At 40.4% G+C, this 20,404-nt stretch overlaps 1 long non-coding RNA gene across 1 annotated transcript in view; it reads right to left on the reverse strand.

Annotated features, from left to right (window-relative positions):
- The window catches only part of LOC105529065, an 84,927-nt gene that overhangs the window by 48,086 nt on the left and 16,437 nt on the right, over window positions 1-20,404 (reverse strand). The window contains exon 2 of the long non-coding RNA XR_001004446.1: window positions 18,714-18,781. This is a non-coding gene — a long non-coding RNA (uncharacterized LOC105529065). The remainder of the gene's footprint in view (window positions 1-18,713; window positions 18,782-20,404) is intronic.

Raw genomic sequence — 20,404 nt, forward strand, 5'->3', positions numbered from 1 at the left:
CCAGCTCCTCCCACACAACCCGGAAGGAAGGGTAAAGGACCAGCAAGAAGGGAGAAGAAGCGAAAGGGTGGATCTTCTGTTGTTTTCCACGTCCGGTGGACGGCGCCGCTCCTCGGCCGCTTGCCCCGGTGCCCGCGGGCCTGGGCGCGCCTCCGTGGCCGCCGCCGGGCGCGTCCTCCGCGAGCGCGCAGTGCCCAGCCCCGAGTGGGACGCGGGGACGGCCCTCCGCCCAGGAACAGACAATCTGCGTTCACAACTGAGTCTGGGGCTCGGTACACCCAGCCTTCTGCGGGGAAAGGGCGAGCCTGGCACTGGTGGTCCCCGCTGGCCAGATCCCACCCAGCTCAGCGCAATCTTGTACGCCGGGAGCCGCGAGCCCAGGAGAAAGGGACGCGCTAGCCCAGGAACGAGGGCGGGGCTCAGGGGGGCAGGCACCTCTCGGCTTCCTTGCCCCTTTATTTCTTATCCCATTCCCTCTCCTCTTCTTTCTCCCCTTCGATCCTTCCAACCTTCCCACTCTACTCGATCTTTCTGCAGCTCTCCTCCCAGATACTCACTGAAACAGTGGGAGGAGGAGCCACCGCCTTGCTGCCCTTTTGACTTTGTACATTCCTGATAGCCCCTTCCAAGCTGGGTTGGAAAAGAAAAAGCAAACGGTCGGGCTTCTAGAAAGAGTCATACCCCATTCGCTCCCACACATGCACACCTCGAAACAGCAGTCCAAGAGAAACATCAACCCTGGGCGAAATGATCAAGTGATTACATCATTGCCCTTCTGTGATCGCGCACACACACCGTCAAGCAGGCATGTGTACCTCCATGTGCTCACCCTCTGTGGGACCCAGCCGCTGCCCACAGATGGCATTTTATGTGCTGTGTCTTTCTCCATCAAATGGAGACTCTCCTGTCTCATTTTCCCCAGGGCCTGACTGGGGATATATCCGCTCCCCCTCCACTTAGCCTAAGCCTGCACTTGTCTCTCTCTCTTCTCACACCAAATCTCGCCCCTTACCCTACCCCTCAGTGGATATGTTCATTAAAAACAAGTAAAAGGAGTCCACAAACTTCTCACCCAAGGTAGTTATTTTATACTAAAAATTATCTTCTCTTTAGGTGTCAGTGTGCTAATAACCATAGAGTCTCCAGATATACTCTATTAATCCCACCATTTCTCCTGAGGACCCTTTGACTTTGAGATCTTGCTGGCAGGGGGCACCTGTGTGTTGAAAGGGATCAGACTAGACCCTGGGGTAATAGAAGTTAAAATGGGTACCCATAACTTAAAAACATATCTCAGCTTATCAGGTATTGCCCAGCACACAGCACAGGGTACCTTGGGAAAAGGTACTTAGTAGGTATCTTTTGTAGGAAGGAGGGGTTCTAGAGCAAGGTAGAGAGCAATGGTATTCCGTCCTGATTGCATATAATACTCACAAGGGAGCCATGTAGGTATCTCTGCGTGTGTGTGTGTGTGTGTGTGTGTGTGTGTGTGTGCGCGCGCGCGCGCGCGCAAGTGTACACAAAGCATCAGGGATAGGACCTGGATATATATTAATCATTTAAAAATATAAAAACCATTCTTATGCTCTGAGATGAAGCCTGGACATAATTTGGGGAGTTTTGTTTTGCTTTTTTTTTTTAATTCCTTTGGTGATTCTAAGATACCGTTGTGATTAAGAAGTGCTGCTAAAAGCCTTCTCAAAACACAGTTCAAGACCAGCAGTATCATCACAACCTGGAAGCTGGTGAGAAACGCAGATCCTCAGGTCTCACCCCAGACAGAGTGAATCAGAAACTCTGGAGGTGAGGCCCAGTAATCTGTGTTTCAACAAGCCTTCCAGATGATTCTGATGCACACTAAAGCCTGACAATTAATGAGGGTTGTTTGGTCTATATGGTGCTATACCACCCACAGAGCTAAAATAATATGCATATTTTAAAAGAACTATAAATAAGCAGCAAACAGATAAGGCTATGCTCACAAAGCCGAAAATATTTACTAGATAGATGGCCCCTTACAGAAAAAAGATTTCATTCTAGACTAGAGGGTCATATGGTGGGGGACCCTGTTATCCTACCAGACAATGGCAGTATGAGAGTAGTGAGAAGTTTTGTGAATTAGTAAGAGACAGGAGAAAGTAGGGAAAGAGAATAGGAAGGTGTCCAGAGTAGAGAGAGGGAAAGATATTATTTTCTTATTCATATAAAACCAGACTTGTTTAAAGGATTTGCTAAAATCATGGAGGTTGAAGCAAGATTGCCCTCTTTTTTGTAGATGTGTATTATTTATAAGCATTAAGCAAACAAGTATGGAGGATCTGTCTTTAATATGGCTTACGTGAGCCATAGCAGTTTTCCAGGTAGAAGCTGAAGCAGACTAGTTCCATTTTTAGTCCACTTCCAGCAGCCCTACCTCTACCCAAAGCTGTTTGTGTGTAGGTTTGCTTTCCCTAGGAGCCCTTCAGCGCCTTGAAGACAGAAAATAGAAGCTTTATTTTTGTGGTAGGTTGAGCCTGAAGGAGAGTGATAGGCATAGAGTAGCTGCTTACATATGTACATTTCAATCAATGTTTGTTTAAAAATTCCCAAGCGTGGTTCTCTGTAGGAAATAGTGCCAACTCTTCAAGTATGTGCTAGGTTAGATATTTGGGAAAACTACACCAATTATCAGGTAGGGAGGAGGCTAAAAATATATAATAAAGGCTACGAGGCATCCAAAATGGCGAACATTATATTTTACTTATTGTTAAAAGAAATAATGCCCATCTTTGATACAACAGGGTAACCATTCATAAACTGGGATCAATCTTTATCCACTCAAAATAAAGTTGGTAAAGCTTATTGCTGGTTAATGTTAGTGCTATTTGTTCACCTAAAAATGGATCACCTCCCTGCTCATCGTTCTTAGTAAGGTATGCAAACTAAATGTATACATGTGGATTTCCATTTTAAAGACTAGACTGATAGCATCCATTTTGATTGAGTGATACTATTTCCAGCCCTGGATCCCAGCCATTACTAATACTACTTGGCTGTGGTGGGGCTAAAATGAATTCTATTAAAAGAGAAAATCCTAAGTAACAGATATGTTCACAAGTTGCTCTCCATTTAGCATTCAATCTGTTTAAAAATATGTGATTCTTTTAATCCAGAATTAATGCAAAATTACTGCATTTCAGTACCGTATTGTGTGTTTTAATAAACTAAAATTTTTGCCAAAAACCTCATATTGTAATTTTTGGAAAAGGCAATCATTTGGGGCTTAGGTCATCTCTCTCTGACAATGAAAAAAAAAGTTATTGATTCACAAACAAATATTTGTTTCCTCAAACTTATTCCTACCTCATGTTTCAAGGCCACTTCAAGTCATTCAGACACCTCACTTGCCATTAAATTAAGAACAGATGTAGCAACACCAGCATGATCTACTAGAGTGAAACCTTGTGCACTAGTCAGCTCGGGCTGCCATAACTAAATACCATAGACTGGGTGGTCTGAACAACAGAAGTTATTGTCTCACATGTCTGCAGGCTGAATCCAAGATAAGGGTACCAGCATGGGCTGGTTCTGGGGAGGGATACCTTCCTGGTTTGTGGAGGGCGACCTCCTCACTGTGTCCTCATAGATGAGAGGGACAGAGAGAGTCTAGATCTTTATTTATTTATTTTTTTTTGGCGGAGTTTTGTTCTTGTTACCCAGGCTGGAGTGCAGTGGCCCAGTCTTGGCTCACTGCAACCTCCGCCTTCCAGGTTCAAGTGATTCTCTTGCCTTTGCTCCAAGTAGCCAGGATTACAGGTGCCCGCCACCAGACCAAGCTAATTTTTTGCATTTTTAGTGGAGACGGGGTTTCACCATGTTGACCAGGCTGGTCTCACACTCTTGACCTCAGGTGATCCACCCACCTCAGCCTCCCAAAGTGTTCGGATTACAGGTGTGAGCCACTGTGCCTGGCCTCTAGGTCTCTTCTTATAAGAATACTAATCCAATCCAATCACAGCTCCAGCCTTATGACCTCATTCAACTTTCATTATTTTTGTGAAGGTTCTACCTCCAAATATAGTCACACTGTGGGGCCAGAGCTTCAACACACAAGTATGGAGGGGTGGGCACAATTCAGTCAACAGTACCCTGATTTTTAAAGATGTAAAAATTCAACCTTGCTCAAGTATAGAGTACCTAGTTAAATCCCGTGGAAAGCAATTAGCCTATGAAGTCTCATTTACACCCGTGATTATAAAAACACAAACTTGATTTGAGTCTTTAGCACAGTAATAAAAAAACTTATAAAATAACGGTATCCCTTTATGAAAATAATATGAATGTATGAAAGTATAGTTGAGGCTACCTAGGAGGTTGAGATGCTTGCAAATGCTAAAACATAACATACTTAAGATGCCTCTAAAGTGTAAAAGTTCACCAGTAAAGATAGCAAAGACCATAATTTTATTAAAGTCCCACAAAACAAATACAATATAAAATTATTGCTCTAAATAATTTGATCAAATGCTTTTGATTAAATGCTTTTTTTTTTTCCTTTGACAGAGTCTCACTCTGTTGCCCAGGCTGGAGTGCAGTGGTGTGATCTCGGCTCACGGCCACCTCCGCCTCCAGGGTTCAAGCAATTCTCCTGCCTCAGCCTCCCAAGTAGCTGGGATCACAGGCATGCACCCCCATGCCTGGCTAATTTTTGTATATTTAGTAGAGACAGAGTGTCACCATGTTGGCCAGGCTGACCTCAAACTCCTGGCCTCAGGTGATCCACCCGCCTCAGCCTCCCAAAGTGCTAGGACTACAGACATGAGCCAACACGCTTGGTCTGATCAAATTCTTTTGATCAAATGCTTTTACCTATGCTAATCATGATGTTTTGCTGCATGTTTGCACCCCATTTTCCCAAGGAAGAGGCAAATTACAAAAAAAAAAATTAAAAATATGGCAGAAAGTAAGATGTACCTTAAAAAAATACAAAATATGCCTCGAGGTCAATACAGATCCAGGCCTCTATTTCAAATTCTCTTATTAGTCACCATCTACTCTTAGGTATCTGTAACCACTAGTATCACACTAATATTCCTATGGATATTAGTTTGATGAATGTTTTTAAAGGCCATGGTTGCCCCGTGGGGGTGCATATTACTAAGATAAGGGTCTCCCTAGCTGAGACATATAGCCAACTACTCCTATAATCAGGCCTACTTAGCATGTTGGGCCTTCCCTGGCTGCCTCCTGATGGTCCTGTCAATACCTACCCAGTTCATTACTGGACTGGCTCCTTAGTATAGTTCAGCTGAACAGTAATGAAATTCTAGGTTGAAAGATTTCCTTGCTTTGGCCCTCCTGCTCAAAATCAACCCCAAAGGTCCAGATTAAATCTATCCCCATTCAAGAAAATCAGCTATTAAAGCAGACAAGGCAGATCGACTGCATGTCCCACTTTGTGTTTCTGGAAAAATATCCAACATCCTTACAATATATCCCCCTTCAATGAAGCTAGCTTAAATTCCTTTCTCTTTTCTACAACCAAATAACTCCCAAGGCAATAAAGGATTCAAGATGGAACTGTGGTCAACAGGCTGGACTACCTTAGAAAAGTCTAGAAGAAAGTATTATAAGAAAATGTATAGATATCTAAGTTTATCAGAACAGAAACCAGTCGAGAAATAGAACCTCTATGTGATAATTACACAGGGCAAAAAAAAAAAAAGGGAGGCAAATGTGGAATTGGAGAGGCAACCCAGGCAATTGCAGGGAGATACTACTACCTATGGGTTTGGAGAACCAGAGGGAGAAGATAGGGCTAATAGAACACAAGAGTTAGGACTGCCCATGAGGATGTGGGATTATAGAGAGTGGTGCTGCCTAGCAAAGCTAGAAGCATAGTTGATACAACTATAGTTAGAAACCCATCCAAAACAGGAAGGTTAGGGGTGAGAGAAATTCCCTGGCTTCTACGTTCTTGCTCTCCTTCTACTTCCTGCCTCTTTTTCCCACTGGCCAAACCCAGCCGGAAGTTGATTGGATAAGAAGCTAGGGAAATGCAGGTAGCAGGAGTCAACATTATACTATACAGGGCAAAGGGAGGGAAATGGATCAGAGAGCAAATAAATTGCCCAGTAATCCACCAGTCTCTGATACTGGTTGCTAGATCTGCATCAGTAAGCCTGGTAGGTCAAGACTACTCAAACATAGTCTGCTTTAGTGAGGATTGGTTCATCATCAATGATTCAATTGATTGGTCCTGAAGTAGAGAGAATATCAGCAATTCAGATGAACTCAGTAGTGGTTGACTCAATTGGATTCATATGCAGACATAAAGTAATCAGAAACCAACTGAAAATGTTTTTCCATAGTAGAAAAAACAAAATATGATTCCTACCTTCAATTAACCCTCTGGTTGTGGGGAAATGATGTAAGTGGCACCATGCTTCAGAGTGGAGAGGAAGGAATAAAAAGTGAGCTAACATTTATTGAGCTCCTATTACGTTCCCCAGGCTAGCCATGTCGGTGGGCAATCTATTCACTCATACTGAGTATGGGTACTGAGTGCTTTATCAACACTGTTTCATGTAGTCATATAAAACCTTGTGTTAGCAGATAATTCTCCATGAGTCTCTGATAACTGTGCACATGTTATGAGCAAAGTCACTCACAGCTTTATTTCCAGAGTATCTTTGTACAGCAAACAGTCTTGAAAGATAAAAATGGTGTCTCTTTCCAGAGCAGAGGGCAGGGGTTTTGTTTGGTTGGTTTTTGTTGTTGCTGCTTTTTTTTTTCCTTCTTCTGTTCTACTGCCCAATATAATGAAATAATATCTTAGTCTGGTACAAAGGTCAGGCCAGTTTGCTTGCACAACATAATAAAAGATGTGGATTCTTTAAGCCTGGAATTCCTGAGCTATGTGACAAACCCACTGAGGACACAGCATCCACCTAGGCTGCTCACCATTACAGAGCAGACTTGGGTGGCAAGGGAACTAGCACGAATGGGAAGCTCGGGCTGCTCCATATGCCGTGAGTCCTCAGTCTCTGGCCCGGGGATCTTTTGTCTTTTGCCAGCATCCAGGAAACTAAAGTAGGCTAACTTGTTAGCTTGCAAGTAAGATAAAATCTCAGACCCTTCATGTTTCTTGAAACTAGGATCATGGCACCAGGGTAAAGCGAGAAGTGCCTTGGGCGAACAATGTAAGGAGGAATTCACTCAAGATCCTGCAAGGGCCTTCTCTGCGGGCTCCTCTCTTCCCTTGCTCCAGTCCTGGCCTTGCTTGACTCCTTGGGTACGAAGTATTATACTACTCATTTTATAGATGAATATTGTAGACAAAGTTCTAGCCCAAGATCTGTCTCCATCCAAATCACATTTTACCATGTGTGTATATGTTCATGCATAACGGATTTATAGGTATGGAGGACCTGAAGTGGTGATGGCACCAGAGATTGTTAAAGAAAAACAGAATTGTCTGATAGGAAAAATACACCAAGCTTTTGAACAGTTTAGTAGAAACTGGACAGCATCATCTCTGATACCATTTTGACTTTGGAGTTCCAGATGCACAGTTCGCCTTGCATCACAAACAAATCATGGTGCATGCACTGGGCTGTGCTGCACTGCAACATTAACATATTACCTGGCCTTCACACAGAAGACAGCAGAACTCCCTTTGGAGTTTTCAACACTGAAGAGATATCCAAGAGATATAGAAAATTTGTTGCTATGAAAGAATAACTCAGTGTGAACTAAAATGCTTTGCAGACCATGAAGGAAAGTGGCAGGGCTGTAAACACTAATGGACCTTGTAAACAGTGGTTTCAGACATTATATCCAACCACTGTGGCAGATGAGTCACATTTTTTTTTTTGTATTTAGTGTCAGATGCAAGCACAAGAAAAAAACATCCCTAGAAGCTTCATTGAAAGCTAATGATAAATTTTATGGAATATAAAAGGAAAGGGGATGTCAGGGAGAGTTAAAATGATATTTTCATTCAGATCACTTGAAGTTAAAAAATCCTTGCTTAAAAGAGGTGCTTAACTCCTTATTAGAAAGGTTAATTTGGGAACATTTAAATGAAAAACTTGAATTCCATTAATAGACATTAAGGAACGATGGAATCTGAAGTTGTTCCATTTGATAATAGAGACGGATGGGAGTAATGAGGGCAGACGAGGTCAAATTGATACATTAAAGTGAACGTTATATCTTGGAAAATTAAAATACATAAGTCTTTAAGTCAAGTCTAGAGCTCCTAAATTCCCAGCATTTGAATGGTGAAAATTATCCTACATTTAATTTTGATTGGATGACATATCAGGCATAAAGAAGGCAAGTTCCATATGCAATGAATACAATCATTCACATATATATAAATATATGTGTGTGTGTCTTTGTATACAGAGATACATACATGTAGCACTACCTAATATTCTAGAAAGAAAGCTGCTTATTTTGTCTGTTCTGGGACCCAGTGCCTTTACTGAGATCTCCAGGTAAAATCCTTTCGGGCCTGTTGCATCTGTAACAAGCCAAAGGTATCTACAAAATTACCCAGAGGGGTTCTTCAACTTAAGAGTTTTCTGAATCTATAAAAGGCTTCATGGAGAAGGACTGAGCTAATATGATAAAAGACTTACATTCTGTTTTACTAATCAGTTAATGTATGTACTGACACTGAATTAGTTAATTCAGTTATATAACCTGCAGTTACTTAACACCTCTTAGCTTCAGTTTTCTCCTGAGGAGCATAATGGAAAAACACATACCTTAATGGTAATGTGAATTTAATGAAATAATGCAAGCAAAGTGCTTGGCATGCACCTAGTTTTTTAAAGTGTTAGCTATTATTGTTATCATGCACATTATAGAAAATATACTTTCTCCTCACAGAGGATTGGTGAAAACCATGAGCCATGTATGACGCTAAGGATCTGAGCTATAGTTCTTCTCTTTGGATCTCTGGGGTTTGCTTACCCTCTTCTAAGTCCCCCACAATGTTCTTATTCTGCCCTTCAGGGGGAGGGAAGGGGTCAAATGCCTCCCAGCATCAGGACTGAGAAGTCTCAGATGTTATCTGCAATATCTCAAAAGTTCACATTTCAATATCCGAGTCTTTGTATACCATGGTAAATGATCTTCAAACTCTCCTCCAAAGTGCTCTTCTGAATGCCTGCCAAGGATTACTCATGTCCCAGAAAGTGGCTTCTCTCTCAATGCGTGCATACCGCAGCTTCCTGTTCCTTTGGGAGGGCTCTGAGCCTGACACCCCTCAACGTTGCCAGATCTGTGTCGTTTGCTCTGCGTTGCAGCAGGGATAGAGGGAACCTGATTCCATAACACTTCTGGTCAGAGGAGTCACCTCTGAGTTTGGTCATCACCAAAAAGAATCCCCTATTGTGTGGCAAGTAAGCTATGATGCCACCTGCTTAGCTCCATTGAACATCAACCCGCCTGGCTACAGCAGCCACGAGACCTCGCTTTGTATGAACTGCACTCCTGATACCTTGTGTACTGCAGAACAGAAACACTCCAGAAGGGTTATTATTACACACAGTGGCACCCCCTTCCCACCTTCCCCTTCAAAACAGCAAATATTTATATAACACTTTGGCTCTAAGTGTTATATAATGCCAGCTACTATATTATATTTATATAATACCAGCTATTGTTCTGAGCACTTTACATGTAATAATTCACTCAGTCCTCAACAGCAACACTATGAGATGGAAACAAGAATTATCTCCATTGTACAGGTTAGGAATGTCAGGCACAGAGGGGTTAAATAGATTGCCCATAGACATGGCTAGTAAGCTGCAGAGCAGGGCTTCTAGTGCTCTGCTCTCTTGCAAGTGGCATGATAAACCCAAGTTTATGTAACCATTATAAATAATTCTTAATATTGAGCATTCTCTAACTCTGAAATTGTAATCATCGACATATATAAATGTATATCCACAAGAAAATAAGAACTACAAATTGTACAAGAAACATTTTGGACACGTTAGTGATAACTAACTGGAAATAAAGTCACTTGTCTTCTGGGAACTTCCCTAAAGCAAAAATAAATATAAGATGCAAAATATTACAAAACCAGACCTGCAGTCCATCTTATGCATTTTCTTTGCAGAAGTAGAAAATGCAGGATAAATATCTGTTTCATGAAACGCTCTTAGGAGAATTATAATTTAGAAATAGCTCCCACATAAGTCAGCTCTGAATGTCTTGATTAATACTGCCATCTAATGCCCAATGGAGAAATCCAAATTTACTTTAGACTGAATGTGTCCTGGTGCTGTCCTCCAACATTACCAACAGAAATGGCAGCACAAATTGTATTATCAACTAGGATCCTACAACTGTATCAATCATTGTGAGATAAACTTTAGAAAGTAACAAGAGACTATGGCTCTTTAGCATTACCATCCAGCTATAGGCACCTTAGTTTCAGGGTATGGTGGCATGGTCATTACAAAAACTGATTTCATTATACCCTCCCACCAGGTAGAAGACCAACATCACAAAATACTGTCAGTAAAACTCTACTGAAAAAATCAATATTTATTTTCCTTTCTATTTAAATCTCTTTAGATTTTTTTTTCCTCTCTTGCTTCTTCTTGAGAAGTGTACTGATAAAACATGTCTTCCCTTGGCCTGCAGAAATATACCAAAACAAAATGCAGAAACTAAACGAAGTCTAAAGTGTGACAATAAGACCAGATACTGTATGTATAAAGAAAAGTATAATCTATACTAGGCACGATTCACTCACATCTCTAATCCCAGCTGCTTAGAAGGCTGAGGAGTGAGGATCGCTTGAGCCTAGGAGTTTGAGGCTGCAGTTAGCTATGACAACACCATTACACTTCAGCCTGGGAAACAGAGTGAGACTCCATCTTTTCAAAAAAAAAAAAAGAGAGAAAAAAAAGAGTATGGTCTATTTTCACTTTTACATACATATATCAGTGTAAATGCGTACATTGTTCTACTTTTATCTCTCTTGGATTATTTCTCAATACTTGATTGATAGTTATTTCCTGGTAACAAGAAGATGGGGTGACCCTTGGATCCTTTTAGCTAGGATATAAAAGATTAAAAGAAAAATTATTCATGGTAATTTATATATTGGTAAGTTAAAGAACCTTGACTCTTCCTGAAAAGTTCCCATAGTTTTTACACGTTTAATCTTTACTTAAATTTAAAACATTCTATAAATTATTACATTTTTATAATCTACATGTTAACTAATAGTCTCCTCTTAATGTGACTTCCCAAAATTATGTATTCAGCCGATCGTGGTGGCTCACACCTGTAATCCCACCACTTTGGGAGGCCGAGGCAGGTGGATCACCTGGGGTCAGGAGTTCGAGACCAGCCTGGCCAATATGATGAAACCCCGACCCGACTAAAACTACAAAAACTAGCCAGGCATGGTGGCAGGCACCTGTAATCCCAGCTACTCAGGAGGCTGAGGCATGAGAATCGTTTGAACCTGGGAGGCAGACGTTACAATGAGCCAAGATGGCACCACTGCACTCCATCCTGGGGGATACAGCGAGACTCTGTCTCCAAAATAAAAAAGAGAAAACAAAACAAAACAAAACTGATATATTCATTCTTGTCAACATGATTGAGCAAATTTTAGATGACTAATGCTATAATAGCCACACATGTATTATGCCTAGAAGAATTCAATTCATGGCCTAAAGCTCATTTGATCTTTCAACTTCCCCAACTTCCCCAAAGTAAGAATGCTTTGGTCAGTATAACTAAATCACGAGTAGACCCCATTGGTTAATCAGTTTCACAAGGATAGTTCTCACATCATGAGTGGGCCTGAGACATGCCTCCATCCCATGTGGCATATGGAAAGACAACTTGAGCAGTGCACAGAACAAAATGTCAGGGCCAGAAAAGAGGATCCCTAAGTAAGAAATGAACTTGCCATGATTTATCCACCTAGCATCCTCCCTACCCCATTGCCCTTAGATCTGCTTGCTTCGTCGCCTTTCTAAGGCTGACAACATTAAAAAGTAGGATCACTATTTAAAAAGGGCAGAAAATCATCCAGGGATAGATCTGTCCCTACATATTGACCAATTCCATCTTATGACATTTATGCATGTATTTAGACAAAATAGGAAAATATGCTATTTATGCAATTTCAAGCCAGTTTTTAAGAAAGAGTTGAATTATTGTTAAAAGTGATTCTGAAAACTGATAAAATACTGTCAAATTTGTAATGAATAGCTATTTTCACAATAGCAAGTGATTTGAGTCCATTCAGCCTCTACTGTTCAAATCAGTTTGTTGCTGGCACAGCTGAAACCATTTGCTGGAGTATTTGGAGTTGAATACAAAGAAAAATAAATAGCTTGACCTGACATTAATTAATATAATGTTGTTAGGAGCAATTTAGCTTGCTAGATGCAAAACCAAAATTTTTTAAGATTTAACCTTCTAGTATGAAGTACTTCTAAGCAATTTTCAGCAACTCCATATGGAATTCTTAAAATGCAGAACCAACATTATTATAATAATGGCTATGAACCAGGGACAGAAAAGAGGCAGACATTCATCCTGACAGAGATAAATAATGGGCAAAGTAAATTATTAGCTGGATACTTGTTATACATGAACTAAACCATCTCACTTATATTTATACACAAAGCATAATGTTCTGGAATCCATTCAAATGAATACGGTAGTAGTTACTAGGGAAAAATGATTTTGATTGTATCATTAAATTTAAAGCATTCACTTTAGGCACTGAGCACAGCCCTCAAGTGGGCCTTTTATCACAGGCTTAATGTGAAGAGTGCAAGAAAAAACTTGCTAGCTAATGTTTTTAGCATCTAAACCTCTCTCCACTTTTTGGTGAGACTATCTAAAATACTTAGGAAAAAAAGTCAGCATTGCATTTCTAATTCAGCTTCAAAAATAATGTGGAAATATTGGGGAAAAAAAAAAAGAATGAAATAGCAGTGGGGGTGCTGGGGGGGAATCGCTTACTGATTGTCCGCTGCCTGTTCAGGATAGTAAATGTCATTGGCCATAAGGGACTGTGAAGCCTCATCACTCTAGATTTCACGAAAGACAGAAACTAAAGTAGAGATAACTTGAAAAGTTCTGCTACCCTGAATCATTTACCACAAATTGAAATATACATTGGGGTTTTATGTTGAGTAATAATTGACCATGTTTTGAGAAAACTGCCTCTTATTTTGTTTTCCTGATTTTCTGTCAAAAAAAAAAAAAAAACCACAGAAATACCCATCCAATGATTAAAGTTGACCATTTTGTATAGTGATTTTTAATCTTTGTAATAGTAGTAGTTGTTGTTGTTACATATCCCTTTGAGAATCTGATAATCTCTCCAGAAAAATCCATGTACGTTCCCTTCAGTTCTGCATGTTTCAGAAGATGCACAGAAGTTTTATTCAATTTAAGAAGGTGATAATGTAGGTAGGAATAGGATAAGCAGGATAAAAAAGGAATGTGATAATGTATAACATGATGATGAAGAGCGATTCTGGAACCAGGTTTGGATGGTTCAGGGCCATCGAGCACAGCTCCACACAGAGGGAGCATAAAGATAATAGTATCCTAGCTCTGATAGGGTTCAAATCCACCCCCACCATTCATAAACTCCAGGATCTGTCAAGTTCTTAGTCTCCGTTTCTTCACCTGTATACTTATATCACCATTTTGAATATTAGAAAAAGTAATGCCTGTAAAACATTTTTAAATAAGAAGCATGGCACATAGTAAACACATAGAAAGATAAGCTGTTACCATTGTGCCCAAGTTGGAGCTAGTATAATATCATAGAATGACATGCCAAGTTATTTTTCTAATCCTTCATCACCGACTGCTTGGATATGTTTTCCACCTGGTTGTACCATGCACATGTTCACTATTCCCAAGCTTTGGAGTGTCCTCTTCTTATCCCTTTTCACACTGATAAGCTCCTACCCAGCATTTCATTCCCAACTCAAATATCACTTCCACTTGGATGGTCTCCTCAATTCCCCTGGACAGAGCTTGCTGTTCCTTTTCTATACTCATAGCATGTATTATCTCTATTATTTAACTCGTCACCTTATACTGAAGTTTTAAATCCACCTTTTTATACTCTTAGATTGTAACATTTTTATTTCTATTCCCAAGTCTTAGCATATGACTGGCAAAAAGCCAAATATTTAATAACAGATGGATGGAAAGAAAGAAGAAAGAGAAGGATGGAGTAAGGGAGGGAGAAAGGAAAGAAGGAAGGTTGGTTGTATTGCCAACCTCCATCAAAATGGAATAAAAGTGAACCCATTATCTTCACCCACACCTGAAATTCCCTGGAGTTCTCTCTCTCTAGGTTTATATGTTTTTTGTTTGTTTTTTGTTTTTCAGTGTTTTCACTGTCTCCCACTTTAAAACCATAATCCTATCTGACTTTCTTGCTCAATCCCTTAAAAGGCAATCCATTAGAACACCATCTTATCTCTCTTTTTTTGAGATAGAGTCTACTCTGTTACCCAGGCTGGAGTACAATAGTGCAATCTCAGCTCACTGCAACCTCCACCTCCCAGGTTCAAACAATTCTCCTGCCTCAGCCTCCTGAGTAGTTGGTGCAGGCATGCACCACCACACCTGGCTAATTTTTGTATTTTTAGTACATAAGAGATTTTGCCATGTTGGCCAGGCTAGTCTTGAACTTCTGACTTCAAGTGATCCTCCTCCCTCGGCCTCCTAAAGTGCTAGTATTACGGGCATGAGCCACTGCACCCAGCCAACCATTTTATCTTTCTTCATGGAATATCTTCATCAGTCCACCTCTTATTCCTTTTATACTAATAGTTTAGAACTTGTGCCCAAAGCATTTTTAAAACCTTCCTTACTGCTCTCTCATGTCCAGTCTCTCCCTACTAAAATTTAATTTTCCCAGATAAAAACTAATTATGTCATTTTCTTGCTAGAATACCTTTAAGAGTTCCCTGTTGCCTGACACTCAGTGTGCTCCAAAGTGTGGTCCCAGCCAACCTTTTCAGAATTCTCTCACTCAATCCCTTCTCCTTTAGCCAAGGAAGTAGGCACATTTCTCTTACTCCACACTTTTGATCTCTTCCTCTACACCATACCTTTGCTCTTGGTCACTCTCTTCTCCAATGGCCTTCCTTTTTTCTTTTTAGCTCATATAAATCTTTTAATTAATAGTGTTTTATTTATCTAAGACCTCAGACCAATGATTTCCAGCCCATGGAGTACTAGAGATCATTTTAATGCTAAAAAAATTAAATTTTGAAGCTTTCCAGGTCTGTCATGAACTGAAGGCTCTGAGATTTTAACTACTTGCAAGCTAATAAGTTAGCCTGTTACTGTTTCATGAATGCTGGCAGAAGGAGGAGACTCCTAGACCAAAAACAAAGGACTCTGGCATAACGAAATAAGCAGCAAGCACATCAGGATACTGAGGCTCATAGCCCTTGCACCCAGTACTACCAGAGCAGTATTATGGGCCCAGATAGGTCTTTCACATCCACTGAGTTTGCTCACAGATAAGAAACGCAGGGCCTAGGGCTCAGCATTATTTTTTTTCTAAATTTGATTATTAATTCATACATTATATTTGAGACATTTATGTGGTTTGTGTGACATTTTCTTACATGACAGAATATGTAATGGACAAGTCATGGTATTTGAGGTATCCATCACCTCAAGTATTTATTCCTATATGTTGGGAACAATTCAAGTCGTCTCTTCTAGCTACTTTCAAATATAAAATACATTGTTGTTAATGGAATCAACCATATCTTTTTTTTATTATGTTTGTTTGTTCTGTCACCCACGCTGGAATGCAGTGGCGCGATCTCGGCTCACTGCAAGCTCCGCCTCCCAGGTTCAAGCCATTCTCCTGCCTCAGCCTCCCGAGCAGATGGGATTACAGGCGTGCACCACCACACCTGGCTAATTTTTGTATTTTTGGTAGAGATGCGGTTTCACTATGTTGGCCAGGCTTGTCTCAAACTCCTGACTTCATGATCCACCCGCCTCAGCCTTCTAAAGTGCTGGGATTACAGGCGTGAGCCACTGTGCCCAGCCAATTCTATATCTTTGCTACTATGTACAGTGCTGCAATAAACATGAGACTGTAGATATTTCTTTGATATGCTGATTTATTTTCCTTTGGATAAAGACCCAGTGGTGGGATTGCTGGATCATATGGCACAACATTTCAGCATTTTTTTTTTAATATTTTTTATTTTTTTGAGAAAGCCTTGCTCTGTTGCCCAGGTTGGAGGACAGTGGCATGATCATGGCTTACTATAGCCTCAACCTCTCAGGCTCAAGCAATCCTCCCACCTTAGCTTCCTGAGTAGCTGGGACTATGTGCAGGCCACCATGCCTGGCTAATTTGTGCGTGTTTTTTGTAGACATGGGGTTTTACTATGTTGCCCAGGCTAGTCCTGAACTTCTGGGCTGAAGTGATTTGCCCACTTTGGCCTCCCAAAGTCCTGGCATTATAAGCCTGAGCCACCGTACCTGGTCTCCAGCATTATTTTTGAGCAAGCAGCAAACACTGTAGCAAATAATAGTCAGTCCTTTTCTCTCCAAGTAGCACGCATTTAGAGGGAAGTCAGACTATGATCCCTTTATCTACTAGTTGCCTGTATTACTGGCTACAGAAATGGGTTCACCAGTAGTGGGATATGCCTTGCAGTGTGTGGAGACATTCAGGGTTCATGCTTGAAAATATTAAGAGTTTTCCACTCTTAACAATATTGAGTGGCAAACATCATGACAAACAAGTATACATTCATACACTTGTGTTTTATTAGTCATAGAAGTATCTACACATCTTTTTGAAAAGTAATTATATAGGTAATTTGTGAAGCCTGAGTCAGTCTACAGAAAGTGCAACTCTCATTTCTGTCATCCTTAGGGGTCTGTAATATACACAGGTTGGAAACCACTACTTTTCATTATAAAGCTCTTTGAGGTCTCAGACTGCATTTTGATGTCTTTTTATTTCCCATGACCTAGTGTAGGGTTAGGTTTATTCTAACTATTTAACAGATACTTGTTAAAAAAAAAAAAAAAAAAAAATGAAGGTGAATAGAATTTGCCAATAAATTCAAGTTGAAAACTATGGAGATACATTTCATAAAGAGTATCAGGGAAGGCAGCTGACTTTGAAAACAATAGGAGACAAAGAGTAACTGTACATCGAACCCAGGATGTGGGGAAGCAGGTTTCCGCATGAGTTTGATTCCATTTTTCTTTGGTGTGTTGTAGAATTCTGTTAAAATTCTGAGGAGTAACAATTCAATAGCCAAAAAGAGATGCTTCTTGCAGGTAATGATATAGTAAAGTCACCATGACAGAGTTCAGACAGCAGCAGAATATTGATCAGGGGACCGAGATTCTAGTTTGAGTTCTTCCCCTAACAAGTTGTATGATATTTGACGTATGTCCCCTGTCTTCATCTGCAGTGGACAGGGACAAGGCTGAATTCTGTAGGGGATGTTGTTGGGGCCTCATCATGGTAGACAGCAAACAATGGCCACACGTTTTTTTTTTTTTTTTTAAAGTTCTTCCCATCAATGGGTGGAGTCTATTTCTCCATTCCTGGGGCACTGAATTGGCCTTGTGACTTCCTTTGACCAACAGAATGTGACAGAAGTAACCTTGTGCACGCCCCAAGCCTGGACCTCAAGAAGCCTTGCAGCTTGCACTCTTGCACTGAGAACCCTCCCACCACACAAGCAAGCTTGAGCTACCTTTATGAATCAGGGGTCAGCAAACCTTTTCTGTAAAGAGTCAGATGGTAAATATATTAGCTTTGGTGTCTGCACAGTCGCAGCCTAACTGTTTCATTTTACTGATAAAGCAGATACAGGCAAGATATAAAAGAATGTACTCCAATAAAGCTTTATTTACAAAAACAAGCAAAAAAAACTGGATTTGGCCCATGGGTCACAGTTTCAGATCCCTATGATAGAAGATAAGGAACTATGTGAAGAGAGGCCCCAGCCACGCCCACTGCCCCAGCCATCCCAGCTAAGGCCCCAGACATGGGGGCAAGCCCAGCTTAGATCAGCTGAAACCTCCTGAGGCCTGCAGCATGGTCCAGCTGCCCCACCACAGGAACAACCTGAAGAAATCTGAAATGAACTCAGCCACTGCAGTTTCAAGCCTCTAGGTGGTCTGCTACACTGCCAAAGTTCAACCATACACACATTCCAATCTTCTTTTCCAGTCTAAATTACCTGTTCTCCAGTGGCTGTGAGGTTACTGAGGGCCCAGAGCTGCTCCTACTTCAGAGAACTGCCTTACCTTAGAGATTACACTCTGCCCCCAAGGCAGTCCACGATAAATGGCTGACAAGGCGGTACAACGGGTCAAACCCCTACTGCAAAGTGGGTGCAATTCAGGAGTTGTGGGCTCTCTCTGAGAAGCTGGAGTGAGTTTTCCGCTGAAATCTTGCTTTGTTCGGGAGCTTCTTCCCTGTCCTGCCTTGCTTCCCTCTCTTCCCTTCTCCTGCATGTACTCTTCCAATAGACCATTTGCACAAAAATCACCATGCCAAGTTCTGCTTTTAGGAAACATAAGATAGCTCCTAAAATTTCTTTGGTATCCATCATAATTATAATCAGGCCACAACTTGGGATAAAAGACTGAGATGCAAATGTGAAGGGCAACATAATAAACCAAAAAGATGAAATTAAACCCACCTTAAGACATGGCAAGAAGAAGAGCGTAATCTTCTATGCCACAAATGCCTTGTCTGCACCTAGAAATGCTAGTAGGGGAAGGAAAATTGAAAGTAGAATTTCTTGGAATAAAATTAAAATCCTAGTAATCTGTCTTCACTTAATATCATTTCCTTAAAATTACCAAAATCTATCAAATTTTTGAAATATATGTTTATTATATTTTCCAAAAAAAGTCCCTGTTATAGTTGGTGCATTTCTCCCCTCCAAATCTCATGTTGAAATTTGATGCACAGTGTTGAAGGTGAGACCTAGCAGGAGGTGTGTGGACGGATCCCTCATGTGTGACTTGATGCCATTTTTAAAGGATTGAGTGAGTTCTCACTCGAAGTTCCGACAAGAGCTGACTCTTAAAACGAGTCTAACACCATTCTCTCCTTCTCTTGCTTCTGTCTCACCATATAATGCCTACTTCCACTCCCCCATGAACGGAAGCTTCCTAAGGCCCTCCCGCAAAGCAGATGTGGGTGCCATGCTTCTTGTACAGCCTGCAGAACCATGAGCCAAGTAAATCTCTTCTCTTTATTAATTACACAGCCTCAGGTATTCCTTTACAGCAACACAAAATGGACTAAGACAAACCCTATTCTATTGGACACTGTGCCCACATCACGCTAATAGACAATGTTAGTCCCTAATCTTGTCTCCCTTTTGTCCTTTGTTTCCTCACTGAGAAAAAACAACACAAGTTGTTCCAACACATCGTGTGAAAATTGAGACTACTAATGAATTCATGCACATAAATTAAATTGAAATCACCAGATGGACAGTAATTTGTAAATACAATATACCTATCATCATTCTTCTTCAAACAGCATTCTGAGTATTCTGAATCAAAAAAAAAAAAAGGAAAGAAATATTGCCATCAGCGGGTTCCCTGTAAACTGGGAATTGGGTAGCTGGCAAAAGGAGAGATCTGAAGGAAATCTGAAGAAAAAGTAATGACAGCAGCAGGGTTCCCTTTCAAAGGAAGAGAAATAAAGAACTGTCAGAGAGGAAATACTAATAACTAGCACAGCGAAGTATGTGAAAAGAATCTCTAAAAGATATGAGATAGAAACAGAAAGACAGCCTATATCTAGAGGCTAGAAAGGGGACATTTAAGAAAAAGAAAATGCATTTGTTGGAATAACATGAAGATGCTTCCTCCATGTGGGTATGTCTTCTAGGGATGAAAACACTCAGGAAAAGAGTGTAGTGAAAAATAAAATCAGGAATACCTTGGTAGATACACACTGGAATTTATACGTTTTTAAATATGTGTTAGTTTTAAAAAATAAAGATTTAAATGAATGTTTTCTGTTTTGATTTTCATCTTTCAATTAGTTTATATTTTTTTTCTAAGTGAGAATTATTATCTAAACTAAGACGGTTCTGTCATACTTGCTTTCTTAGTAGAAAATAAAAGAAAAAGAAAGAAAGGAGGGAAAGAACAGTTCAATATACAGACTTCTTTTGAAATGCCGAGCACTTCATCCAAACTTTCTATATCTTAGTTTCTTCACTTGTATGTAAATGAAAAGATCAGGATATGTTTTAAAATTCAGTAATTCTTAGGGAAAAACATGAGGTTTTACTGCATGAATACTAACTGGAGGAAACATTCTAAATGGCATTTTTAAGTCAAATTGCTGTTTATAACCTTAGAATAC

Source organism: Mandrillus leucophaeus, unplaced genomic scaffold (assembly GCF_000951045.1).
Source record: "Mandrillus leucophaeus isolate KB7577 unplaced genomic scaffold, Mleu.le_1.0 Scaffold746, whole genome shotgun sequence".
Classification (NCBI taxonomy): domain Eukaryota; kingdom Metazoa; phylum Chordata; class Mammalia; order Primates; family Cercopithecidae; genus Mandrillus; species Mandrillus leucophaeus.